The sequence below is a fragment of the Sarcophilus harrisii genome, chromosome 2, assembly GCF_902635505.1.
Source record: "Sarcophilus harrisii chromosome 2, mSarHar1.11, whole genome shotgun sequence".
In the NCBI taxonomy this organism is placed as follows: Eukaryota; Metazoa; Chordata; class Mammalia; order Dasyuromorphia; family Dasyuridae; genus Sarcophilus; species Sarcophilus harrisii.
The window spans coordinates 660,480,677-660,508,544 of record NC_045427.1 but is presented as its reverse complement, the minus strand read 5'-3'; the positions used below and the strand labels follow the sequence as shown (position 1 = coordinate 660,508,544).

At 47.4% G+C, this 27,868-nt stretch overlaps 1 protein-coding gene across 1 annotated transcript in view; it reads left to right on the top strand.

The window, feature by feature from the left end:
* Positions 1 to 15,363: 15,363 nt before the first annotated feature.
* STK32C (serine/threonine kinase 32C) overlaps positions 15,364 to 27,868 on the top strand; it is an 86,682-nt gene continuing 74,177 nt past the window's right edge. Inside the window, exon 1 of the mRNA XM_031957066.1 lies at positions 15,364 to 15,718. The gene's annotated coding sequence lies outside the window, so the exon portion shown is untranslated. The remainder of the gene's footprint in view (positions 15,719 to 27,868) is intronic.

Below are 27,868 nucleotides of genomic sequence, written 5' to 3'. Positions count from 1 at the left end.
TTCTATTTCTTAGTCAGTTCTAGATTGGTTTGATCCTTACCACTTTGTAGTGTAGTTTTAAATCTGGTATTGCTACACTGCTTTCCTTTCACTTTTTAAAATGGATTCCCTTGATATTCTTGACCTTTTATTCTTCCAGATAAATTTTGTTATTTTTTTCCTAGCTCTACAAAATAATTCTTTGTAGCCTAATTGGCATGGAACTGGATAAATTAGGTAGAGTTGTCATTTTTATGACATTGAATTAGCCTTCCTATGAGCAATTACTATTTTCCCACTTGTTTATATCTGTATTTGGTAAAGAGTGCTTTGTTATTGTGTTTCTATAGTTTCTGTATGTGTCTTGGCAGATAGACTCCCAAATATTTTATACTGCCTGCAGTTTTTTCAAATGTATTTTCTGTCTGTCTCTCTCTTCCTACCGGGTTTTGGTGGTAATGTGTAGAGATATTGCTGCTATTTCTGGGTTTATTTTATATCCTGAAACGTTGCCAAAGTTATTAATCATTTCATTTAGTTTTTCAGTTGATTATGCATAGGCTCCTTTCCTAATGAGAAGAAATGTTTGCTTTCGGTGCATTTTGTTGCCATCAGTCTGGTTTGCCTGTTAAGACTAAAGAGGATTTTTTTCTTTTTGAGAATGTAAACATCTACAAAAAGTGATAGTTTTATTTCCTCGTTGTCTCTTCTAATTCCTTCAATTTCTTTTTCTGGTTTTTTTGCTCCAGCTATTATTTCTAGTCAAGTGTTGGATAAGAGGGGTGATAATGGACATCCTTGCTTCACTGCTTCTGATTTATCCCTGTTACAGATAATGCTTGACCTTGCTTTTACAGATACTATCTATCAATTTTAAAAAGCTCCCTTTATTCCTATGTTTTCTAGAATTTTTAAAAATAGAAATGGGCTTTGTATTTTGTCAAAAGTTTTTTCTCCATCTATTACTTTAATCCTGTGATTTTTGTAATTTTTATAATCGATATATTCAAATATGCTCATAGTTTTCCTAACACTGCCCCAGCTCTGCCTTCCTGGTACAGATCCAGTCTGCCCCTGGTGTGGGAGCTCAGGGATATAGCGCTTCCCGTCTGACATGCCATAATTCCGGGAATGGGGGGCCGGGCTCCTACAAGAGGATGGGCCCAGGGCTTCATTCTTAGGACTGTTTGAAGGCTCTTCCCCTTTGGCTTCTCTGGGACGTGAAGACAGCTCTTCCTGAGCTGCTTCTCCAGGCTCAGCCTCTATTTATGGCTCCTCAGCGAGAGGCAAAATAAGTCTGGGATTCATGAGCAAGGGTAGATCTGGGGGACAAAGAGAGTTGCTGCTGGTCCAGATTCAGCTTTGTGCTTCTGGGCCTCTGATGCTTACGGGACATTGACTTATGCCTCTGGTGAAGGAGGAAGAGAAAAGGGGGGGAGAAGAGGAGGCCCTGAGGAGGGGGGACTCAGATCAGTAGGGGGAAGGATGTCGGGGCTGTCGGCGCCATGTTTCGCTTCCTTGTAACACATGGTTTACAGCTTCTGTGAAAAGCGCTAGAAAGTTTTCTAAGTGGGATCCAGAGTGTTCAGGGGCTCACTGGGCTTTTGGAGGCATCGGAGCAGAGTTTGTCCCTCGCCGGGCAGTTCTAGAGCTCGGGGCAAGCACTGTGAGTGCTGCAGCGGTGCTAGAGCAGTGGCTCCTTGGGGCCCTACCCACGAGGGTCCCCTCTCTAACCTTACCCCGTCCTGCCTCTCATGGGCACCCACGGGAATCCCTTCTGGACATTCTCACCAGCGGTCGTCAGGCTGCCTTCTGAGACTGCCCCAGCGGGCAGCCCATGTCCTTCAGGGGAGCTGTCACGGGGACCCCAAAAACCTCCCCCTGGTTTTCCCAGTTCTGCTTTTTGGGCCCAGACCCTCTCCCAGGGGACGGCTCTCACCTCCCAGCCCTGCCCAGGCTCCTCTGGCTGCACCTCATGCAGTGGATGCCAGTCATTTGTGTTCCAGTGACTGCCCAGCAGGTCCACAGACTGTGGGAAAGCAGAGAGGGCTTCGGCTTGGTCGGGGTGGGGCAGGAGTGAGCCCTTCCCCTATTGGCTCCTGGGGTCCCTTGGGGACTCGCACCCATTCCAGCCCTAGAGAAACAAGTCCGAGACGGGTCATCCGTGGGCACGGGGCCAGTGGCGACCACCTCTGCTGTCCGTGGTGCTGGGCCCTGGAGGTCCTGTTGGTTTTTGGGACACGGTCCACAGTGTGACTCTGAATCAGAGGGGGTGTGGATCCATATCAGCCCCCAGATACCCGCCAGCTTCCGTGAATATCAAGAATGAAACAATGACTTTAGATAACCAACTTCATTCATTCAGTCACAAGATTCACCAGAAGTCTAGATGGATGAAGAAGATAAGAAATAACAGAGAGAGCCCCAGCTGTGTGGGACAGGAGGGCATGTCCAAGGGACAGCAGAAGCAGACAGGAGGCAGGAGTTCCCCCCCTCCCCTCACTTCTCTCTGGAGGCCCCCTAAGTCCTCTCTCGGTCCTGAGCTTTCGGTATCCCCTCCCCCCTTCACTGATGGAGCAGGTGCCAGCCCCCATGTCTCCCCCCACAACCTGCTCTGGGCAGTGAAAGGGGAGGGGCCGTCCCAAAGCTCAGTCCCAGTTTTGATTGGCTGTGGGTGACCCCAGCAGCTCACACGCTGCTGCCGAAGAGCCCCGGCCTTGTGGGCTAGGGGACAGTTGTCCCAGAAATCGGGGACATGGGTGAAAGTCGGCTCTTGCTGAGCCGGAGACAGAGCCGACAGCGCTTCCTTACGGACGAGCCCCTTCTCAGCGGCTGCTGGGGCTACTTTCTGAGGCAGAGGGAGTTCCGCATGAGTGGAGGCTGCTGGGAAGATCCAACACGGGCACCTGGAGTCGGGGCCCAAGATGACCACGTGCCCTAAGGCGAAGCAGGGAGGCCGAGGCCGTCGGTCCCGCTTCTTCATAAATGGATCAGGCCAAGGACGCAGCCTGGGCCTCGGCGGCCGAAAGCCATGAAAGATGCAGGACGTTCTATTTCAGTCCCTTGGCCCACATGGAAGCAGAATTCAAGACACCGGTGGGGAAGTGGCCCTTCCCACTCAGCGCTCGGCCCTCGTGTTAAGACGACCCAGTTTTTTCACAGCAAACCCAGTTTCGGTTGCCGGCTTCGTGAAAGGAAAATCTTTCTCTTGAAAAATAAATATTTTAATAACTGAACTTTTCAAATATTTATCAATCCCAGGAAGCCACAGCCTCCTGGGCCATGTTTAGCTTCAAAGTGGAATTGACTGGAAATGTTCACAGAGTCAGAGGAATTCTCTGCCTCGAGCCTCAGGCGGGGGATAATCAGCAACAAACCAGGGCCTGGGGTTCAATTTTTTGGCCCAAGCACCCTCGGAATCCACTAATGCAGACGTTCCTGCAGAAATGGGGAAAGAGAGCCCCAGCCAGTGGGAAATGGGAGGCCTTGGGGGTGCGGGAAAGCTTTCAGAAAGACATCGTTGAGTAAAATTCAGGAATTTCCTGAGAACTTCACCAGTAAAAGCTAACGACCCTGCAGGGCAGAGTGCCCGAGGAAATGCCTCCTGGTGCCGGGCTGTCTGGGCCAGGGGGGCTCTCACTTCTCCAGAAGAGCCTGGAAATTATGGGGGCCACAAATAAGAAGGGTCTCCCACGTGCTCAGCAGAGTTGGCTCCAGTCCTGGGCTGCCTGCTAGTCTAGTCTCTGTGTCGCAGTCTTAACACAGGTCATGGGTCACTAGTGGTGATCCCATCCGTCTCTCCATCCGCCAATAAAGAGTGTTTATTAACAAACTGCACACAGCCATGGCAATGATGACTGACCTGGAGTTATGTTTGTTCCTGAATCTGTGATTTCATAGCCATGCAGGGCTCCCAGGGGAGGAAAGCCCCTCTGCTGATGCTGATCTGCACATGCTCTATCACAGAGAGCCTAAAACAGCTGTCCTGGGCGAGGGGCTCACCAGCCTACCCATGTTCTCTGTCTCCAAGCGACGCTGCTGTCTTCACTCCACCTTGGTCATTGGGACACTTTTAGACTGTTGGAGTTTTTCAGGCATTTCCCAGATATCTCACTGAGCCGGGGAGCCCATCAGTTTGGGGGAAAACCAAGGCCCCCTTTATTTCAATAGAACTAGTTCCTTTGTGATGCTTTGTGTTTTATGCATTTAGGCACAGGGTTCTGAGAAAGGCCACAGTGGCCTGGCTGCCAGAGGGGACTCAGGGAGTATCAGGGGCCCCACTTGGTCCAGGCCTTGGCCGTGGTCACACAGCCGGAGATTCAAACCCAGGGCTCCTGTGTCTCCTACTCTTGTGGGGTCTGCTTCAGGGCTGCAGGCTCGGGTTGGAGGAGGTGGCTCTTGGCACTTACCAGCTGGGTGGCCTTGGATGGAGGCATCCCCCCGGAAACCTCAGCTTCCTCCTCTGTAAAGTGATGTAGTCGGACCACCGAAGCAGGGGCTCAGGTCCTTGCCGGCCCCTGGTCCTGGGCCCAATTTCCTTCACCTCCAAAGTGCAGGAGACGCCACAGGGGCTCTGATCACCCACCTGTGAGGGCTCTGGGCAGACGCCTCCCTGCCAGGGTCAGAGCTGCTGACGTCAGCTGCCCCCTCCATTCAGGGCTTTGGTTTGTGGTGGAGACTTTGGACACCTAAGCAAACTCATTGCCTGTGCCCAGGGAAGGGAAGATATTGTGTGTGTGTGTGAGTGTGTGAGTGAGTGTGTATGTGAGTGTGTAAGTGTGTGGGTGTGTGAGTGTGAGAGTGTGTGTGTGTGGGGGGGGCAAGGGTAATTCCTTGTCATTGTCTCTCTGCCTTGAGTGGATGGGTGACCCCTCTTCCCTGGGGATGAAGTGGCTGGAGGGACCTTCAACCACCTTTTTCCTCCCATTATTGCTCTCTCTGGTGCACGTGCTCCCCGGGGAGTGGTTTCTGAGGTGCTTTGCCCTGCTCAGGGCTGGTTCTCCCTCCTCAATCCTGCTGCCCCCCAGTTTTGTTTGGGGCCTGCATCAAGGAGAGCCTGCATGAATGCAGAGTGGAATGCAGAGAATGGCCTTGGCCAAAAGCCCGATGGACAGGGAAGGCGCCTCGAGCCTCAGGTGCTCCCAATGTCTCTGCTCTATGGGGATTTTCTGGGTGAGCAGATGCGTCTGTGCATCAGGGAAGGGGTTGTGAAAATGCTACACATGGTATTTCCTGGGGGTTGGGAGCAGAGGGACGGAGGACCGGCAAGTCAGGAGGGACCACTGAGGCAGAATGACCAAGTGAGCAGCTAGGGGACGGGGCTGCCTCCAGGGAGAAAGGTGGAAGGGAAGAATCACCATAAATGCAAAGTTTTGGTCTTGGGTTCAAAAAAGCAGCAGCAGAAGTCCAAGGTGGGGAGTCTGTCTGGGCAAGGTCCGCAGTCTGTTTGGAGGCCTGGTGGCCCAGTCGGAGCTGAGAACAAGCGTGTGCTTTTTGGCTGAGATGAAGAGACCCCGGGTCTGGGGAAGATCAAGAAGCTCCTGCTTTGCTCTGCTCTGCTCCCATCATTTGGGAGTTAGACTTGGGCATTACACCTAGGATCAGGAAGCCCAATGACTCTGGACAAGACCCTTCAACACTGCCTGCTTTGGTTTTCTTATCTGTAAAATGGGGAGCACAGCAGCATCTCCCTGGGGTAAATCTGTACCTTGCTCACCCCCCATCATGCTTTTCTGTCCATGACTTTGGATGAAGGCTCCAGGGTTAAGCCCCTGCTTTCTCATGGCATTGTTGCCATTCACAATAAAAAAACAGAAAAAGTCTGGGGTCCACAAAACCAAGATGCTGCAGCATTAAAAATAATGTCTGTGGCAGCAGACTTTGTAAAGGGCTTTGAGGCGTACCATAAATGTTTTAAAGCACTTTGATCAATCAGAAATGAAGTACTTATTGTGTGGTGGGCACCGTACCAAATCTGGGGCGACAATGGTCCCTGCCCAGGAGGAGCTTACATTCTAGGGCAGAGATAGCAGATAACTGGGCTCATCCAAGGTGCAGCAGAGACCAGCAGTGGGGAACCCTGGGAAGGGCCTCCCATGGAAGGTGGTAATCAGGCTGATTCCTGAAGGGATTTGGGGATTCTGGGAAGCAGAGGCAGAAGGAAGAGCCTTCTGGCAGTGGGAAGGACAGAGAGATCTTGTAATTAAACCCAGTGCCTCCTTTGGGGTTAGTCTTGAGTTTATCCTGGAGATCTTGTCTGTCTGTTGTCCCCCCCAGGAGCTCCTCGAGAACAGGGGCTTCCTTGCACTGAGGGAGAGAACATCTGCCCATGGTCAGGAGACCCCTGGGAGCAGCAGCCACTGTAGCAGCTTAAGGAGAGTCTCAGGCCATTTGTCAGCCGGCTGCAAGCTGTGACACGGCTGCTTTGGGCCACGGCCTCCCCCTGAGCCACTGAGAGAAAAGAGGTGGCCCACTTTCTTATCCGCCTTACCCACACAGACGCAGAGATGGTGTTGGACCCAGAAAAGAGGGTCACCCCGAACGCCTTGCACACTCTCCCACAGAGGGCCTTGAAAGGTGGCCACAGAGAGCCTGGGAGGGAGGGGAGAACCCATTCCTGGGCCGTCATCAGCTGGTTACTGGCAGGGCCGGGATGGGAGGGGCCGGAGATAAGGGAGGCCAGAGCGTCCGGCCCATGTGGCCACTCACTCTTCCTGGGTCTGGCCTGGGCAGGACAATCCCCTGGTCTCTGCAGCGAGGGGCCAGGGAGGGAGGAGACCCAGATCTTGTTTTGGCCCCTCTGTTGGGCCCAAATGATGAGATGGGCCTGAGGAAGGACACCAACTTAGGGGTCAGAGGGAATCGCAAACACCCAGTAATCCCTGAGACCTCTTGGAGCCCTCAGCTCCGTGTTCCTGTGGCCCCCACATGCCCCAGGGTAGGGCTTCACAGCCCAGCTCTCTGCCACAGCCAAGGTTTAAAAGAAAGGGAAACTCTCAGAGCTGATCCGGCAGCATTCGGGGCTATGGGTGCAGACCATGACCCTCACCCCCACTCCCCCCCTCAGAGACAGGCTGGGAACCCAGTGGAGCACACGGCCTGTGCCCAGCATGGGGCGAGGGGTCAGCTTGGGACCAGGAAAAGTCCTCCCAGCCAGACTTAGGCCCGGAGGTCAGGGCGGCCGCCCAGCCGGGCAGACTTCCAAGATGGCTGGGAGATCTCAGATATCTCAAGGCGGGGGTTTTGTGACCAGGAAGTGTAGGCTGTTGTTTCATTCCAATTGTGCCCGTCACACGACTGGGCCATGGGCCCGTCCTCCTCCTGAGTCACTGGGCATGGTCTGGCTGGAGAGCTGCTTCCTGAAAGCCGGGGCCCAGCTGGGGTGGCTCTTCTGGAAGTTTGAGTGATCAGAGGTAATCCGAGTGATCACAGGCAGAGCCCCCATCAAGCACCTTAGCAAGCGAGGGGATCTGAGGGCCAGGTCAGCACAAAGCGGACAGTTACAGAGGAGGCGCTGGAGGGGGTGAGCAGAGACGGCTCAGGAGGGAGCCCGCTCTGGCCAAGCCTGGATTTGGTTAAGCCCAAACCATCTACAAACGTTTCAAAGTGGAATAAGAATAAGCAGTGGAAAAATGGAAAAGATCTGCTGCATTTTTACCCGGACGACGTTCCTCCCAGCAGCTCATCCCTCAGTCCCAGCAGAAATGGAAAATGTCATTGGAGAAAACAGGGTGGGAGCAGTTGGATCGGACCAACCATTTATGATAGGAGCTCAGTGCACCATATCGGGCCGGGGGTCAGAGGAAAAACCGAAAGAACCTGAAATAAAGCAAAAGAAATGCCCTCCCTGGCAGCCCACAAGGGGCTTGCTTTCTCTTCTCAGCGAGTCCCTGAGCCAGGCATGAGTCTACCCTGGGACACCACTGACCAAGAGTGAAAACGGAGCAGAGGCTTCCACCGGGGCCTTTTAATAGGTGCCTGTTGATCCATTGGAGAGCAGACGGCCAGTTAGTGGAGAGTTCTGGGAGCGCACTGTTTGCCAGCAACAAAAAAGGCTTTGAACCCAAGGAGCTTCCTCAGTGGCTCTCCTTTGGCCAGGTGGCGACCAGGTGGCGACCAGGTGGCGACCAGGTGATCACCCCAGTGGTGAGTGCAGGAGATGAGCTGCTCATCAACCATCATGAGGTCAGCTTAAAACAGTCAGAATTAGGCCTGCCAAAAGTGGTTCCCTCTCCTCTTAGTGCAGGGGAAAGAGCACTGGACCTGGGTTCAGACCTCTGTTCTTCCAAATAACATGACTCTTGTGGTCTCCATATCCTCCTGCCATGAAAAACCAGGAGGGAGGATTTGCCAATTCCTCAGATACCTCCTAATTCTTAGTTTCTGCCCCTTGTCCAAGGTGGGGTCCAAAGGAAAAAGGCGCCGGATTCAGGGAGCATTTCTCCTGCATAGATATTTGGTGGCAAACAACATTGTGCTGATGCTACCTGGCCCAGGAAAACTGCAGTACCTCCTGGGGCCGCCGCAGCCACACAAGGGTTTGGCTTAACCATCCACATGGGGAAGCAAAGTGGATGACAAGTGCTTTTTGTCCAACATGCGGTTGGATGGATGGGCTTTAGAGAGAGCCCTTTAGAGAGTGTGTGTGTGTGTGTGTGTGTGTGTGTGTGTGCGTGCGCACACACACACAATATGTAATAATTATATGTGTGTGTATCTATATCTATACACACATGGTCAAGTACTTGAGAAATCTGAATGGGGGGCCCAGGAGTGGGGAGGAGGGAGAGAGGGCCTGGTTTGCATTTTGGAAGAGGCAGTATTTTAAGGGCCCTGAAGCTAACCCCTCTTGGAACCAGAGTCCTCTTGGTAACAACCTGTTCAAGGCTATGAATCACAGAAGCCTGGTCTCTAAAGGACCCGAGTTAGAAGAGATCCAGAGGCTACCAGGTGGGTCTAGCTGCCTACAGTGTAAGGAATGGCACCGACGCTGGTGGGGATCCAGAGGGTACCAGGTGAATGTAGCTGCCTACAGTGTAAGGAATGGCACCAACGGTAGCGTTCAGAGGATGCTGTAGCCCTAGAGCTTCATGGAGCCGAGTCACTTCCCCGGCTGAATCTCAGAGAATGGCGAGCAGGAGCCCCCACGTCTGTCTGCATCACAGGCTGACTGTGGTGGAGATCAGATGCGATGCTTTAGGCGACTAAAATAGTCACAGGGATGACTCAGTGCTTTACAGCCCCAAAAAGCATCTGTGAGTGTGTGAGTGTGAGTGTGAGTGGTGTGTGTGTGTGTGTGTGTGTGTGTGTATTTTTCTTTGAAAGTGCTTCGCACCACGTGGCGCCCCAGGAACATATGTTCTCATTCTATTGTTATTCCGGCCGAAACCTCCCAGGACTGTCACATCCCCGTGTTCCACAAGCCCGGCTCCCGCGGCCGACATTCTATCCACATGCACAGTGTCCTCCCAGCTCGCCTCAGGATGAAGGACGGCACCAGAAGCAATTTAGCGAGAACACGAGTCGATCATGGCATCGCAGTTGTGTCGGGTGGGACAAAGGCAGGCAATTTCTAGGAAGAAAAATGGCAAAATTCAGGTTTGGCTTTGTGTCTTCCAGGTCCATCTTCTTGCTCTCCAGGATTTTCTATTCCAACATAATTCTTATCAGATGGATAGACTGGAGAGCCTCTCCCTGGGGCAGGGACCACTCAGAAAGCTCTCAGATGCGGAAAGTGGTTCTCAGTGGCCAGTGACCAGAAGAAACCCTCAGGGTCTCAGTGGGCCACCTTTTCACTCCCGACTCCTGGGTACCTCATCTCAGCCCTGCTTCTGCCATATCCTGGATTCAGCCTCCCTCTCCCCTCCCCGCAGCCCAGACTTCTCCCCATATGCCCGGAAGAGTGGGGGCTGGAAAGAGGGAGAAAGACCCTCCCTCACACTTTTGATCTTTACTACAACGCCCCCAAGTAGCTCCTTTTTGGAGGAGTCTCCCTCTCCCCAACCTGGTTCCAAAGTCTAACTTTTAAAAATGGGAGGTCTTAAAAATTCAGGTTGCATATTCATTTATAATAACACATTTTCTTAAAAATTAGAAATCCAACCACCAACATTTTCACATATAAAGGAGAGAGAAAAGAGAGATTTAGGTAGGAAGCCACAAATCTCCATTATGTTTAGCTTGTTTAAACAAAAAGAATGTGTATCAATGATCCGAGATAATTCCAAAGGACTCATGAGGAAAAATGGTCTTCACCAACAGAGAGGGAAGGAATGAACTCAATGTGCAAACTAGAACTAAATCAGAATTTTCTCACTTTTTTATTTTTCCTCTATATGTGTGTGTGTGTGTGTGTGTGTGTGTGTGTGTGTGTGTGTGTGTGTGATATGGCTAATACAGAACTACATTTTGCACGATTTCACATATAATTGATATATCTCTTGCATTTTTAGTTAATTGGGGAGAATGGGATAGAAAGAATTTGTAACTCAAAATTTTAAAAGTTGGTAAAAATCATTTAAAAGTTTAAATAATTAAATGAATATAAATTACATTTAGCATAATGATGTCAACAATTCTTGGCTGGTTTGTATTCCCTCCTGGGCATCCTTTTGCTCTCTCCTACATATATATATATATATGTATATATTCGATATTATTGAAGACTGATTTTTTTTCTTTTCTTGTCATCATTAGCCCCCCTTTCATCACTAAAAGCTCTTTCTTGCTCATCAGTTTTGAGCTTATTGTGGACTTACAGTTCCAGCAATTCTTGCCACATGGGGAGTTATTCCCTGAGTCAGTTCCTCTTTCAGGTTTATAAAACACTGGCTATCAAGCTTTATTGCTGGATTGTTCCATTGCATTTCTTTACTTTTTTTTTTTTTTTTTTTAGCTTTATAGCATAAACTGATGATGAGAAATACAATTCCTTCTTTTTCCTTCTGTCTTGAAGGTCTAGATGTTTTGCTCTTCCAAACTGATTTTGCCCCCTCCCCATTAATTATCCCTTTGGTAATTTGAATTGTCTTAGCAACAAATCTATAAGTTAATTAAGATGAGAGAGAGAGAGAGAAAGAGAGAGAGAGAGAGAGAGAGAGAGAGAGAGAGAGAGAGAGAGAGAGAGAGAGAACGTGGAACATATTTCCTGAGGTTCTCCCAGCTGGTAGGATTTTATCTCTAGAAATTGGGAGTCTTATAAAAAGGGGTTCCAGTCTTGCCCAATCATGAGTAACAAACATCGATCCACTTGTTTGTCCTTTTTTATTTAAAAGGTGCTTTGAAATGGTATCTATATAAATCCTAATATGCCTCGGCACATCGCCCTCTAGGTAGTCTGTAGATATTTTGAATTTTGTAATGAATTAGACCAACCACATATTCCTTCTTGGACGTACCCACTTGGAGTGAGAGAGAAGCCCGTAGGAGAGAGGAAGGAGCTGGAGTCTCTCATAAGTCTCCATATTCTCATGCATTGGGTCTTTGACCCCTTGCTTTTTCTTATGGAGAGTGAGGTTCTGGGGTCTCCTGACATTTGTCCCTAGACTTGCTGTGACCTCCCATCCCCTCCTCCAATCTCTCTCAAGAGTCTGGAGGAATTCTTCCATGGGTGAACTAACTAGAGTAAGGATGTAGACGCAGGCCAGATTCGAAAAGTTACCGTCTCCTTGGGAGATGGTGCCTGGGAAATAGAAAATTACTAAAATTGACTGTGGATGTGAGTGGCCCCCCAGAGGGGGCCAAAATGGGCTGAAGAGCTAACTGGGGGGGGGGGGCTGGGAGTCAGTGAGCAGCTGGAGGCCAGAATCTTGGTCAGGTAAAGGGATGAGGGAGTCCAATAATTCAGGGCTTAAGAAGTCAGACATCTAGGGGCGGGGGGTCAGGGTCATTGGCTTGGGGCACAGCCTTATGCATTAATCTCATAGAGCCTCCTAGACAGCCCCTGCCCAGACCGAAGACCCTGAGCAGTGAACATTAGGGCTAAAGGGACAAGGAGCAACAGAGCTTCTGAAAGCATGCTCTGAAAAATAAACTATAAAGAAAATTGGATCAAAAACTGTACATCAGCATTCTGAAATGACCAACAACAAACCACCTTTCCTTTTGCTCATCCACCTTAATGTCTCGGTTTAAAATGCCACTGTGATGTGGAGAGGTGAGCGAGCTGCAAAACCTTTGAGATGCCCAAGAGAATCCTCGTTAGCAGCTTTGTTGGCAGAATTGGGTTAGTCGGAAAGGCTACCATTTCAGAGGACTCGCCTCCACTGGGCTGTATTAACACAGCCCTCTCAGAAAGTCCCACTGAGATGATTAACTCCAGTTTTCATGCTGATCTAGTGAAATTGCCCTTAGAGGGGGTCCAGAGGCTGGCCGGGGCAGAAGTGGAACCAGAGCTCCTTGTTTCTCAGGCAGGAGAAATGGCTCCACTCTTTTGTTCTGCTCCTTGTCAATTATAACTGGAGACTTCTCACGTCTTGTCTTGGTCCTGCCTCATTGTCTTAGATTGTAGTATTTGGTAAAGTCTGGGCCAGAACAGATGGAGTGAGTGGGGGGGGGGGGGCGAACTGAGTGCTCGGGTCTCCCAGGCTGATAATATCTAGCATTGGGTTAAGTATCCTCACTAAACTGAGGCCATTCCCATTTGTTAAGGAAGCTCTTTATTTGTCTTGAAAAGTAGTCTACATTTGGTAGATTTTGACAATTTCATGTTTTGCTAAGGGGTTATAAACCTTTTTTATCTGCATAATGGACCCCTATGACTATCTCTGCTGAAACCTATGGAGCCCTTCTTAGATTCATATTTGTGAATGGTAAAATATATAGCTTTACAAACAAAATCAGTTATATTGAAACCCATCCATCCATCCGTCTATCCATCCATCCATCCATCCATCCATCTATCCCTTTATCTATCTATCTATCTAATCTATCTGTCTGTCTGTCTATCTTTGTCAGGTGTGTGTTTCTATGAATATACAAAAAAGTGTACAGACCCCAAGTCTGAATGTTGTTTAGGAAGCTGAGGCCTTTGACAACCAGACTCAGTTATTTATTAATGGTCATCAATTGGTAAACATGTATTTGAATTTTTATCTCTGTATGTCTTGGAGCAAGAAGAGTATTTTCACACATTGAGCCCTATGAGAAAATGGGAAGTGTGAATGATAGAGTTGATACAATTATCTTTCTGAAGATATCCAGAAACTATGTGGCTTATGTATCTGCAAGCAGTTCTCTTTGCTACGGACATCTGTCATCTTTGAAAAAATTATGTATTCTTTTTCTGAACTTATATAAACATTCACACACACACATACCCACTAGCACGTGCCTATATACACAGAAGAACACAAACCAGAGGATTTTACAGGCATCCAAAAGTCTTCATTTTATACCACTTGCTTTTTTAAAAACTCCATAATAAATTCTATACATGACTTTCAAAACTGTCCTGCTGATTTGTACTCCTTTCAAACTTCCTTCTGTTCCTTTTTGTGCAATAAAAAGTGTCAATAATCTTTTTTTCCCTGTAACTATTTAATTTTAAAGCTATGGTCTTTTTACCAGAAAATCTTGAAAGTCTTTTATTCCTCTAAAGATCCATTTACTCCATTTGGGTTATAATTGGGGGCAGCTAGATGGTGTAATGGATAGAGTACTGAGCCTTGAGTCAGGAAGATTCACAGTCCTGAGTTCAAATCAGACACTTATTAGCTGTGTGATCCTGGATAAATCCCTTTGCATCGGTTTTCTCATCTGTAAAATGAGCTGGAGAAGGAAATGACAAGCCACTTCGCCAAGAAAACCCCAGTGACTAAACAACAACAAAGGGTTTGCAGATGAAATGATCAGCTTTGTAAATGGGCTTTACTAAGCCTGTATCTCTTGCTTCTTGTAATCTTGTCTTTCCAAGCTCTCTTTTTCTTTAGAGTTGAAGCTGCCATGTCTTCAGTACTATTGTCCTGTGAATTCCCTTTGGATGTGTGTCGCAGCTTTTCTTTGAAGTGGATATTCAGAATTTTTCCCACAACATTCCTAAGACTTTTAATTTTTATGGTTGGTAACAGTAATAGCAACACTACAACGGCTAGCATTTGTATATTACTTGAAAGTTTACAAAGGGATTTATATGTACCGTCTCATTTGATTTTTGCTGTGGGGTAGGTTGCATTACTATCTCCATTTTGCAGATGCATAAACTGGGGCTGAAATTACGTGACTTGCTGGTTAATGTCTGAGGTAGGTTTTCTCGACTCTCCATACACTAGCCACTGTGTCATTGGAGTGTCTTTCAGCATGTGATTGGTAGATTCTTTTTTATCTTGACTGCTGTCTGGTTCTAATATATCTCGGCAGTCTTGGATTATATATATATATATATATATATATATATATATATATATATTAATATGGTGTCTAGATTTTTTAATTATGGTTTTCAGGAAACCTAATCATTCTTAAATGATCTCTCCTCAATCTATTATACTATCCAGGACAGTATTTTTCTTTATGGCACATATATTATATTTTCTTCCATTTTTTCAGACCTTTGATTTTGTTCTATTATCTGTCTAGTCTAATTTAATCTAGTCTAATTACTAGGGAGTCTGTTACTTAGGTAATATTGACTAATTTCTATGCTAATTTCTCCTCTTAATTCTTTCTTTGTACCTTTTATTTAGTTTCTTATCTCTTGTTTCATAAGAAAATCCTTGTGGAAAATCCTCCCCCCTTTTTTATTTGACCTTTACTTTTAGTTTGGAGTTTTGCACATCACTATGGTTATATTTGTTAGTTTTTTGTTCTTTTTTTGTACTGCTTGATGGCTTCTTCAGTTTCCTCATTGCTCCAGCCTTAGCACATGAGTGGGGACTTTGTGCAGAGTCAGGCCACTGTACTTTTGGGTGTTTGGTCTCACCTTGGCTTCTCTGGGTCCCTGGGTTGATCTCCACCTCCTGGGGGGTTGGGGCTCCCTGGATTGTAGAGTCTGAGCCTTTTGGATCTTCCAGATCTTCTCTGGCATCTCTGGGAAGAGTGCCAGGGGCGCCCCGGTCTGAACTCTGCCCCCGCTTGTTGATGCCATTCCTGATAGCTTCCATGGCTGATCTCCGGGTTCCTAAACACCCAAGAACTTCCTCTGCGCTAATTGCCTTAGTCTGGAGCCTCAGAGGCTACATGTCACTGGTCAGTCCTCGGCTCTGCTGGCAGATTACCCTGCATTGGCTCATTAATGGCCCCTTTCCCTCTTGCTGTTGGGCTTCTGGTTGGCATTTTGTGTTGTTCTGGAGAGGTAAGAATTCACTTCCTGTGGCTCCTTATTGGATTTCTTGCTCATTATTCAATGTTATTTGAAGAGTTTTTTGTGGAGTGGGTATTTGGAAGCGAGGTGGTCTGTTTCCCTTCAGGCCACTGAGTTGGCTGGAAGTCCTGTAATTTAGTCTTGAGTCAGTCTGCTGCCGAGCTAAAAGCAGACTGTCAGAACTTTGGCCAGACTCCGGCATTTGGAAAGAACATCTCTGAGCACATCAGCCCTTTGTCAGCAAAATGCTCTGGAGCTGAGAGTTGTTGATGGGGAGACAACAGTAGATGACTGGTTCAAGGATTCTGATTCTTTAGAAAGAAGACAGTCAATATTTGGATGGACTCTTGAAATCTGACTAAGTGTCTCTGCTTTTGTTTTTTAGTGAACTTTGACCACTTCCAGATCCTCCGAGCAATTGGCAAGGGGAGCTTTGGAAAGGTAAGACAGCTAGGTCCCTTGGAGTGGGCTCCTATGGGAATAAGAGCTATTCTTATTATTCTCCAGACGCTTTTTCTTCCTAACCAAGCAAAATGTCCCGAATGGTTTTTCGTCTGCTGTATAAGCCTAAAAGATGGTCCTGGTAGAAAAGTCTTCCTTCTGGCCATTTCCTATATATTTCCCTGAAACCTCACTAAAGGGCACATATGATCAGTATTGCTGCCGAGAGAAGGACCTCTCCTTGTTACCCGTGATCTCCATGCCTTCCTCCCCTTCAGGAAGTCTAGACAAGAACCCAGATCTTCCACAGGTCTCCTACAGACATGGAGGAAGTTAAACCAAGAGGAGCTGAGACCGGCCTGTGGCTGGTCGGGGAGTGCTGGGCTCACATGCTGGTGAATAGGTTCTTCCCGTCTGTCCAGTGGATGCGGCTCTGCTGATTCTAGGAGCCAGGCTGTACTGGACAGGGCAGGGCTCTCTCCATGAGAACCATGATCCTGCTCGGTGGCCACATCCCTTCTCTGGGACCACCCTGGGGGCCCGGGGAGAGGAAGGCTGATGTCTTGCCAGGGGGCAGTGTGTGGGTGTGGGTCCCGCCCGGAGCTCTTGTGTTCTCGGAGCAGGTTGGCTGCCCCGGGTCCTAGGGAGTGCTGCAGCTCGAAGGCCCCAGGGCTTGCCATGATCTGCTCCTTCACATGTAATGAATCATCTCTGATGATTTCCTTGGTTTTCCTCTTAGAGTTTGGGATAGAAACTGCTTCTTGGGGTTTGCGGTTTTTCTTTCTTGGCCAAACCCATTTCCTCCTCTAGGCCTCTGTGTCTACATATTGGGGCTAATTATAGCTCAGAAAAAGGCTTAATAAGCTTCCAAGAACAGTAAAAATAGTTCTGGTAAAGGATCTTGGTTGTTTCATTGTAAATTAATCACTTCCTCATGGTGGAGACTTCTTTCCAGCGAGCCTTTAAAATGTTCTTTGGGAGAGCCTCTCATCTTCTGGGAAGGCGGCTCTGGCACAATCTCTGCTTAGCAGCCAGGTGGTACAGTGGATAGCACGTGGGGCTCGGAGTCAGGAAGAGATGAGTTTGAACCCTGCCTCAGACAGCTATCGGATCTACTTAACTCTCTCTGCCTCGGAATCCTTATCTGTGAAATGGGATAATAACTTCTACCTGCTTCCCAGGCTTGGGGTGAGGATCAAATGAATTAACATGGTTCAAATGCCTCAAAAGTTTTATATAGAATCTCTTATTCTTGTCGTTCTTAGTCATGAATAAGCATCGTAATGATGAGTATTATTTTACTGGATCCACTTGCCCTTTTCTCCCGTTGCCTGGACGGTGAAACTCCGAGGAAATCCGGCCCTTGGAGGAAGGGAAGCTGCATCTATGAGGAGCTCCCTGTGCCCAGTGAGGGTGGCCCTTCCCCACCCGTGGGCTCAGAGACGGCCTGGAGCAGGGACGGGAAAGGCCACACAGCCAGGAGGGGTCAGCTCTCCATTCTTTCCCAAGGCCCGTTTCTGGGGCACGACAGCTAAAGCCCTTCAATGCCGTTAATTATTCTCATTTCATCGTGTGGAAAATGATGCCGTGTCCCATCGTTGAAAGATTGGGGGCAATTAGGCCTCGGGAAGCCTTTCTGCAGGAATTCGTTAGGAGGAGAATCTATTTCTGTCCCAAGCACCGTCAGGCTGCTAACTCTCCCTGAGCCTGAAAAGGCGTAACTAGCTGGACCGGCATCATCTCCCGTAACGCCGATGATGAGCCACAGGAGCCAAGCGGTTTGGGGGGACGTGAAATTTGATCCATGACTGGGCTCCGCATGTGAGAGGAGCCCCCATCAATCTCTCCTTGCCTCAGTTTCCTTATCTCTAACGAGTATCTGAATACTCGCCATCTCTGTTTCTCGGGATTCCCGTCAGAACCAAAGGCACGGCAGCAATTTGCCAAACCTGGAGTGGGGCTGGAAGGTTGGCTGGGATCATTAAAAACATCTGGCTCCGCTGCAGAGGCTTGGCTGAAACCTGGCACTCGGAGCTCACGGCTTGGTGGCTCACGCTACCCTGAGGGGGAAGGCGGGAGCACACCTGTCCCAGGCTCTCAAGCTGCAGGTGCTGGTCCAGGGGATGCCTGAGGGCCGCTAAGCCCCAAGCCCATTTTACCCGATTCAGCGGGGCCACTCAAAGGTCCTTACCCAGCCATTAGAGGCATTTTCTAACTTGGCAAAATACTCACCCACGTGAGAGCGATCCCAGCCAATGAGAAGGGAAGCGCTAAGAACCCAAAACCAGGGCGCGCATTTATTGGTGGGGAAAATGGCCATGGATGACTGTTGGCTTGTTGCTCATCCTCAATGTGGATTTCTCAGCTTCTAGTGGATGTAGTAAGAGAAATGAAAATAAATGGAAAATGAAGCTCTTGTTATGTGCCAAGAGCCGTACTGAATACTGGGATGGAGGAGGAGGAATCAATGAGTCTCAGCCCTCAAAGAGCTCATGGGTTTTTTTTTTTAATTTTCAGAAAATTGGACATAAAATTTCCAGTAGACGAGTATCTATCCTTTCTCCCTCCTGCCCCCTCGCCCCATACACTTGAAGGACGATAGACTTGCAGACTCCTTGTCACAAATATTCAGTGTCAAGAAAAATAAAGGATCCCGTTGGCTCTGCCCCAAATGGAGCATCTCTGTTAGCAGGTGGGGGGCATTCTAAATCCCTAGTCTGCTACGATCATGGTGGGTCATTGCACTGAGCAGAGTCCCGGGTGTTCATTTTATCAGGCTGTTGTTTGGTATAAATTTTTCTGCTGATTCTGTTTCCTTTTGGTTGTCCCGGTTTAATGTAAGGTTCAGAGAATGCCTGTCTCCCTGCCCCTTCCACTGCCCCCTCCCCTTCCACTCTCAACCTCCAATAGCATGCGCTGATTTCCATTCAGTCTCCCCAATTCTCTCTCTGAATGCAGATGGCATTTCTACCCAAAGTTTATTGGGATTGTCTTAAGTCACTGAACCACTGGGAAGAACCGAATCTTTCACAGTTCATCATCATACAACCTCGCTGTTACTGTATACAATGAATTCCTGGTTTTGCTTTCACTCAGCATCAGTTGGTGTAAATCTTTCCAGGCTTTTCAAAAATCAGCCTGTTTATCATGTTTATAGAACAATAATATTCCATTACTTCCATATACCACGACTTACTCAGCCATTCCCCAACTGATGGGAATCTTCTTATTTTCCAATTCCTTGCTATCACACAAAGAGCTGCTATAAACATTTTTTGCACATGTGGGTCCTTTTCCTTCCTTTATGATCTTTTTGGGATACAGACCCACTAGAGACACTGCTGGATCAAAAGGTAAGTACAGTTTTATAGCCCTTTGGGCATAGTTCCAAATTACTCTCCAGAATGGCTGGATCAGTTTACAACTCTACTAACAATGTATTAGTATTTTGATTTTCCCCCATCCCCTCTACCATTATCATTATCTTTTCTGTCATCTTAGCCAATATGAGAAGTGTGAGGTGGTACCTCAGAGTTGTTTTAATTTGTATTTCTCTAATCAATAGCGACTCAGAGCATTTTAAATATGACTATAGATGGCTTTAATTTCATTATATGAAAATTGTCAATTCCCCCATTCAATTTTACTGGACATGTCAAATTTACTGGACAAGCTTATAACTTTTGGAGTGTCATCCCCAAATCTCTGCTTCTCAGTAGTAATAGAAACTAATCTTGTATGATTCTGAATGTATCTCCTCAGTACTTGAACTCTTTTCTTCTGGCTGCTTGCAGTCTTTTTTTCTTTGTCCCGAGAGCTCTATGCTGTGGCTATTCTATTCCTGAAGTTTTCATTTTGGGGAGGTGATGGAAGATTCTTTCTGTTTTCACTTTGCTCTTTATTTCTAAGAGATTCAGGCAGTTTTTTTGATGATTTTTTGGAAATACTATATCCATGTCTTTCCTTCCTTCCTTCCCTCCTTCCCTCCTTCCCTCCCTCCCTCTCTCTTTCTCCTCCTCCTCCTCCTCCTCTTTTCTTTTTTTTTCTTCTTTCTATTTATACCTTCAGGTCATATTATTGTTGTTCTTTAGTTGCATGCTACTTTTGGGGGGAATTTTTTTGACAGAGATTCTGGAGTGGTTTGCCATTTCCTCCTTAAGCTTATTTTATAGATGAGGAAATTGAGGCAAACTTGTCCAGAGTTATACAGCTGTTAAATGTCTGAAATCAGGTCTTCCTGATTCCAGGCCCAGCACTCCATCCACCGGATCACTAATTGCCCCAGATCACCTACTGATTATTAAATACTCTCATCTTGATCCTTTGCCAGTTTTTTTTTAAAGAAACACCTTACATTTTCTTCTATTATTGTTTCTTTTCATTTTATTTTAATATTATTGTCTTAAAGTCCTTAACTTGTTTCATCTGTTCTACTTTTTTTTTTAATAATTTTTTATTGTCAGAACCCATGCCAGGGTAATTTTTTACAACATTATCCCTTGCACTCACTTCTGTTCCAATTTTTCCCCTCCCTCCCTCTATCCCCTTCTCCAGATGGCCAGCAGTCCTATATATGTTAAAGAGGTTACAGTATATCTTAGATACAATCTATGTGTGCAGAACCGAACAGTTCTCTTGTTGCTCAGGGAGAATTGGATTCAGAAGGTAAAAATAACCCGGGAGGAAAAACAAAAATGCAAACAGTTTACATTCATTTCCCAGTGTTCTTTCTTTGGGTGTAGCTGCTTCTGTCCATCATTGATCAATTGAAACTGAGTTAGATCTTCTCTTTGTCGAAGAAATCCACTTCCATCAGAATACATCCTCATACAGTATCTTTGTTGAGGTCTATAATGATCTCGTGGTTCTGCTCATTTCACTCAGCATCAGTTCATGTAAGTCTCACCAATCCTCTCTGTATTCGTCCTGCTGGTCATTTCTTACAGAACAATAATATTCCATACATCTGTTCTACTTTTCAGAGAGTTTATTACTTAAACTCTCCTTGCCACAAATATTCAGGTATGGTGGATATGGTGGATAAAGCTCTGGGCCTGGCATCAGGAAGACTTATTTTCCTGGGTTCAAATCTGGTCTCATATACTTCCTAGCTGTGTGACTCTGGGCAAGTCATTTCACTCCTTTGTCTCAGTTTCCTCATCTGTAAAGTAAATTGGGGAAGGAAATGGCAAACCATTCTAGTATTTTTGCCAAGAAAATCCCAGCTGGAATCATGGAGATTTATATACAGCTAAAACGATTGAATAATTACAGCAACACTTTACTTGGGCAAGGTTTTTTACTTCTTGTGCAAAAGTGTAAATTACCTTTCCAAGTCTTTTCTCCATAGTTCTGATATTCCTCTATACTTTCTTCTCTTACTCATTTGATGTATAATATTATTTTAATTCTTACATTATTTCTTTCAGGAATTCTAATTGATATTAGAATCTAAGCTGCATTTTTCTTTGTGGCTTCTACATTTGGAGTTTGGACATTACTTTCCTTTTCTGGGTTAGACATTCTTAGCCTTCTAGAAGCTCTTTCTCTCTTTTTTTGTTTAGTCATTCTTCCATTTGTTTACTTTGGATCCTGGTGTTGCTGGGCTCAGTGAGACCTCTAAAGGCTGAGTGTGTGATTCCGGACCGGGGCCTGAGCTTGAGATTAGCTCTGGGCATCCTGTGTGCTGGCTCTGCATTTATGGTCCTTCTGGAAAACCTCTTGCTGCTGACCTGGACTAGGGCTGAGTACTTGATTGATTCAGGGTGTCCTGAGCCCTTCTGGGTTAACTCAGACATTTAAGTAATTAAGTATTAAGTTGGGTTAAGTGACTTGTTCAGGGTAACCCAGCTAGCAAATTAAGAGTTTGAAGCTGCCTAGATTTGAACTCAGGTCCTCTTGACTTCAGCATCCCCTCTGTCCACTGCAGAGGCAGCTAAATGCCTCCACAGACTCTAAGTATTGAGTCTATGACATTGGCCCACTTCTCTTGCCCTGGACGCATTACAGACGACAGTCTGAATCAAAAGGTCCTATTCTACAAATAAACAGAAAGCTGCTCCTTCAGTGTCATCAATCAGGGACTTCAGCCTTCACTGGAGCCAAGGGGGACAGGGTGTGTAATTCTGCTCCAATCCTTCGCTCCTAGCACTTCGCCGTTAACCAGGACGTTGCCCAGGATGGAGGAACAGACCTTTCCTGAGAACATGTTAGTTACATAACACATCTTTTTACATAAAAACAAGGGAGAAGCTTGCCCCTTCATTCCCTCAGTGGGATAGCATCATCAGTAGTGACAGAGAAGGAAGAAGAAAAGCAGCTAGAATATTCTGAAGCTTACAACAGGGAAAAACAACAACAAAACGGAGTCAGTAGTAAAACCTGTGACCTCCAGGATCCTTGCACACATAACTCCCATTTGGGCAGCAACCGAGACTGATTAGAAATCCCAATGGAGGCAGGCAAAACTGACCACAAATTTTTGCTGCAAAAAACATCACTGCGCTTTATTTCTGGGAGGTTAGACCATATATTAGAGCAATCAGATCGGTATTAGGGGTGAAGGAAGGTGGATATTAAGCTGGTACCCTCAAGAGGAAGTCTGGGAACCAGGGGCTGAGGAAGCTGATGGAGAAAATTTGGGTGAAGGTTAACAGAGAGAGAAATGAGTGATTTTGTCATTGGAGTAGGTTATAGGCCACCTGCATGGAAAGAGGAAATAGATGGAGAGTTTGGGAAATATCATGTGCCTGGTACTGAAGCACAAATAGCATCTGGACATCTGTGGGAACTCTGTGCCAAGAACAGAGCAACAAATAGCTTCTTGACTTAGTGATAATTTCATCCCTCATAAGGTGAAGGGAACAAGGGAAATTCTATTCTGGATCTCTTTCTAGCTAATAGGGAGGGACTGGCAGCTGGAATGGAAATGATTCTAACCTCGGGAGGAAATGACCCCATCTTCCTCGGAGAGTCGGTGCCAGAAGAGAGGGAGTCTGGGCACAGTATGACAGTAAGATCCTAGATTTGGGGAAAGAAGCTTTCAAATGGAGCAAAGGAAATATAAATAAGGTTCCCTGGTTTAAGATGGCTTCAGGCCCACCTGCCCAAGGGGAAGGAGAGATGCTGTAGAATGAAATCTGAGGACAAAAGCAAACAAGTTCCACAAAGAGGAAAAATAGAAATTCTCTGAAGACACTGATGTGGATGCACAGGAAACTCACCAACTGATGTAGATTTTAAAAGAAATGTGTACAAATGGGCACCGGGCCAGAGAACAGAGAATGAATTTAAGGGCAAGACAATTCCATAAAAAAACATCTTGCAATTGAAATCTGAGAATGAGCTGAAAGTGTTAAGTGAAGCTGGGAACCAAAAGAGGTTTGGGTTTAAAAAGAAAAAAAAGGAGCAAAGAAGGGAGAGGGTTTCTGCTTGATGTGGGCAGGACAAGGACAACGGAGGAGGCAGAGCAGGTCGCTGGGATTTTGCCACGGAGAATTGAACTTTGCACTTGAAATGATGGAGTAACAGGGAATCGGTACCCAGCTGAGCAAGGTGATGGGAGTAAAGGATGTACCCAGATGACCCAGATATAGAAAGAATCCAAGTCCCTTTTATTGGCTAATCTGCCTTGGCAGTTACCAAATGACTCCCCAGCTGTTATTGATAAGCCTGCTCTGTGATGCTGGAAAGAGCAAGGGAAACAAATGGGAGAAGGGCTCACACTCCAACCCTTGCCGAAGGAAGAGGGCAAACTGTGAGCCAACGGGCAGCTAGGGGCGCTGCCGTGGATTAGATGCCTGGCCTGCAGTCAGAAAATCCAAGTTCAAAGCCAGCCTCAGACACTTACCGGCTGGGCGGCCCTAAGCCAGTCACTGCACTGCCTTCTCTGTAAAAGGAGGAGAGCGATAGCAAGGAGTCGCTAAGGTTGTTGGGAGGATCAAGTGTGATAATAACTGTTAAGTGTTTAGCATAGTGCTGGCAGAGAGTAAATGCTATAAAAAAGTTAGCTGTTCTTTTTATTCCTAGAAAAGTTCTAGAACAGAGTAAATAGTAACTTTATGTCTAGAGGGGGAAATAGTAATTACAAAATAATCACAGCATGGGTATGTCAGGAACAGGGTTTGCCAAATTAACTTCACTTTCTTTTTTTAGAAAACAGTTTGCTAGCAGATGTAGGCAATGATGTGGACATATAGTTTTTCTGAACTTTTAGCAATAAATAATCTGTTACTCTTTTTGTTGAGAAGGAAAACCATGAATGATGGATGTATCCAATGGGTCTCAGATCCCTGCCTGCAGTCTGAGGTAATGGCCAGATTATTCAATGGATCCCCACCAAAAAAAAAAAAAAGTCGCCCAATAATTATAGAAATCAAACAAAGGGAGGAGAAACTGCAGAGTGTCATTACTTATGTCATTAGGATTTGAATTGTACTTTGCAATCAGTTCTAATTTGGGGCCTGGGTCCCAGGTTTGGGCACCAGGCCAGGAACCTTGGGTGAGTGCTCCGACTCCCTGGGTTATGTGATGGACGCAGTGAAGGTTGTGTTCTGGTCTCTGTGTCCTTCTTATATCTTGCTGTAGCTTGCCCCTGGTTACCATATCCTTCTTATGATCTTCAGCCCAATAGGGAGCCCACAAGGCTACATGCTGGTCAGCGTGAATAAGATCCCAGACACAGACAAGTTTTTTATGAGGCACAGTGTCCCTCTGATAGTTTCCCCCTTCCCCCCCTGTCTTTGGAACAGCTCTCACTCCAATAATATGGTTTTTCACCCCCATAGTATGACTTTTACCAGTCAGGACCCCATAGCACTCACCCATTGAGGAACTCTGGGAAAGGTGTAGGGAACCCACTACCTGCCCCACTTCAGAACAGTTCTGGCTGTCATCTTTTCCTCCCGTCCCGCCAAAACCCGGCTCTGAAACGTTTCCCTCTCGCTCTTACTGCTACATTCTGGGCTCCAGAACTGGCCCTTCTCTTGAGGGCCCTTGAAATAAAGGAAGTCAAGTGTTCTGTCCTGCCTGAGCTGCTCTTCTCCCAGACGAAATATTCCTTTGCTACATCAGCGTTTGGTGGGATCTCGTGTCCTTTCATCATCCTGGGCGTCTTCCCCCGGACATTTGCAATTGAACGATATTCAGAGTCACAGGAACCATGAGCTCCTTCAGATGTTTCTTCTGCAAACCAGAACCCGTCCGTCTGGCACAGCCCTTGCAGATTCACAACAGGGAGTCGGCTCAGGGCACTGAAGGTCAGATTCACTTTGTCCGAAGGTTGCACGGGTGCCAGTGGGAGGATCCAGCTCTACACGTTTCCTCCCTAACCACCACATGACCGGCCCGTGTTCTCTGCCCGACCACATTCTGCGTTCTTCTCTAAAGTTCCTCCTGTCTTATAAGTCACAGCCCGCTCACACCCACAATGCACCTTCCTGTTGCCTTCTGGGGGATGGTCATCTTCAGCTCTTTGGAAACTGCCATTCTATGCCTCCCCAAAATATAGTATTGCCCCTGCTTCCCCTCAGACAGCCAGGCTTTTCTAGAACATCTGCTCTGCAAGTCAGCGGGGAGCTTTGGCCTTGGAACTTGGTGAGACTGAGGCTATTTGGGAACTGAATTAATCTGTGAGCCTGTTGCCTTTGGGAGGAGCCTCAGAGTTCCCTTGGTTGGGAAACTTTGGACCTTAATGTTGTAAACGGGACCCCCATGAACGTGTATCCCACAGGATGCTCTTGGAAGCCGTTCTTCGATCTGAGTGATTTGTGATGTCAAATACCCTCCAGCCTGATACCGTCATTGATAAGGGATGTCCCCAAAGCTCTGAAGGGAGAAAGGCCTTTCCCAGAGCTCCTCAATAGTAGATACGGATGGAGGTGATGCTCAGAAATGGGGGAGGGGTGCTTTGCCCCTCTCCTCGTTCCATGCCCAAGTCTTTGTGTGCAATCAGGTTGGGTCAGCCAGGGAGACGGTCACAGAAGTGAGCAGAGTGTGCTTTGCAGGTCCCCCCTCCCCACTATAGGCCCCTTGCTCTTCCCTTTGGAATATATATGGTTTCTTCACTCCTCTCCCTCCTCAGCTGCTCAAGAGCCTCACTATGGCTTAGCCATTCTCTGTCCTATTCTCTCCCCCACTATAACATGACAACCCACTTTTCCAGGGTTTAGAAATGTACAGCGTGTCCCCTGCACCCTCCACGAGATGATGAGGATATAGAAATTATTACTGGTGTTTGCTGGGTGAGGAAATGGAGGACCAGGAAGGCCTCCCTCTGTGCCCATCATCCCACACATAGAGAGGGAGAGAGCTGAGCCTCGGTCCAAAATCAGCGTTATGTCAGCCCTGACGCAGGGACCTTCAGTAAAACAACACTGATAATTATTAATAACAGCAACAATACCTTTAACGGCTTTCTGCTTCCCTTGCCTCAGGGTCCTGCTGGATGACAGGCTGGCTAGCCCGAGAAAGAAATGCAAGATGAGAGGCTGATGAAAGGCAGGAACAGCTGCTTCCCCCTCTTGGCTTCCACGGGGACTGAGCCCGGGAGAGCTGTGCCCTGGGGAGCAGCAGGGGAGTTCTCTGTAATATCTGCCTCCCGGGGAAGGGACAGTCAGGTCCATATGTCCCTGGCCTTCCTTCCAGAGCCAACTGCCAAAAGATTCATGCCCGGTTCTCTCCCACTTTCTAGATTTCTCTCCCCATTTCAACTGATCCACAGCCACATAAGACATTTTATGCTTGGTCTGAGGAATACCATTTTTGCCCCAATCCTGCTATGGCTCCCTATCATCTGCCTAGAAAAGAGCCTATTTTTTTTTTAGCTTGGAGCCCAGATTGCCCCCTCCCCCCATCTGGAGTCACCCTATTTTCTAGACTTATTTCACCTCATCCCCCTAATTCTCTTTGTGCACCAGCCCGACGCGGCTCTGCTCCCTGTTGCCCACACGTACGTACATGTACCCCTGCTCACGCTGCTTCCACTGCAGGAAATGCCCTTTGTTCAGCATTTTGTGCCTTGAATTCTCACCTAACCGTTAGAAAATTAGCTGAGATGCCGTCTCTTCCATAGAGCTTCCCCTGCCCACAACACGTGAGAGCTAAGACTATTTATTGCGGGACTTTGTCGTATCCCTGTCAGACTGAGCTTCCCACGGTCGGGGAGCAGGTTTTACCTGAAGCCGGTGCCTCCCCCATGTCCAGCACAGGTTCCAATGCAGTCAGTACTTGCCCTTGGAAGCTTGCCTTTTTTTAGGCAGGTGCCTCCCACCCCTAAATATAGGAATGACTAATAGTGGTAATTTCAGGCATCGGGGAGGGGGCTGGGCTTGTGTGTGGTTCTGGGGGTGATCCGTGTTTCAGAGGCTAACCCTGTGGATAAAAGCTTTCCCTGTGCACGATGGTAGAGCTCAAAGAGACGCTTCCTTAGTGTCTGCAAAGCCCTTGTGGAAACAAGAGGGCTCCACAGATGCTGCTGTGGCCTCTTTGAGGAGGACAGTGGGCAAGCTGGAGGTGTCCAGACCAGGGTGGCCAGAGGGCTTAACACCCTGTCCGATGAGGATCCATGAAGGAAGTGGGATGGTCGTTCCGGAGGAACCGGCCACTTCCGGAACCTCAAGGGCTGTCACACGAAAGGGAGCTTAACCTTTATGGACCCACAATGTGGACCTGGAGAAATCGCAGGAGATTCCCAGGACAAGGAAGTTCCATGGATAGAAGGAAGACCAGGAAAGAACTATCCTTCCATGCAGCCAGCCGCCTTTGGAGATGGGAGCTCCTGGTCACCTGACCTTCAAACAGAGGCTCCGGGACCACCTGAAGAGGAGTCAGGGAAAGCATTCGCCCTTTGGAAGGGGCTCAGAGGAGACTGGGATTGTGGATCATCTCATACTTAATGTTCTACAACTCAGACTGGGAAAAGTGATGGACACTGAGCTGAAATAAGGGCCTGGTTTGGGCCAGTGCCTTTAGGGAAGGGCTTCTTTACCCTTTGGTGTCCTGGACTACTCTGGCCGGCTCGAGAAGAAGCTCTTCTAAGAATTAGAAAATACAGGGCTTTGATCCAGCAGTGCCATTACTGGGTCTGTATCTCAAGGAAATCATAAAAGAGGGAAAAGGACCCACATGTGCAAAAATGTTTGTAGCGGCTCT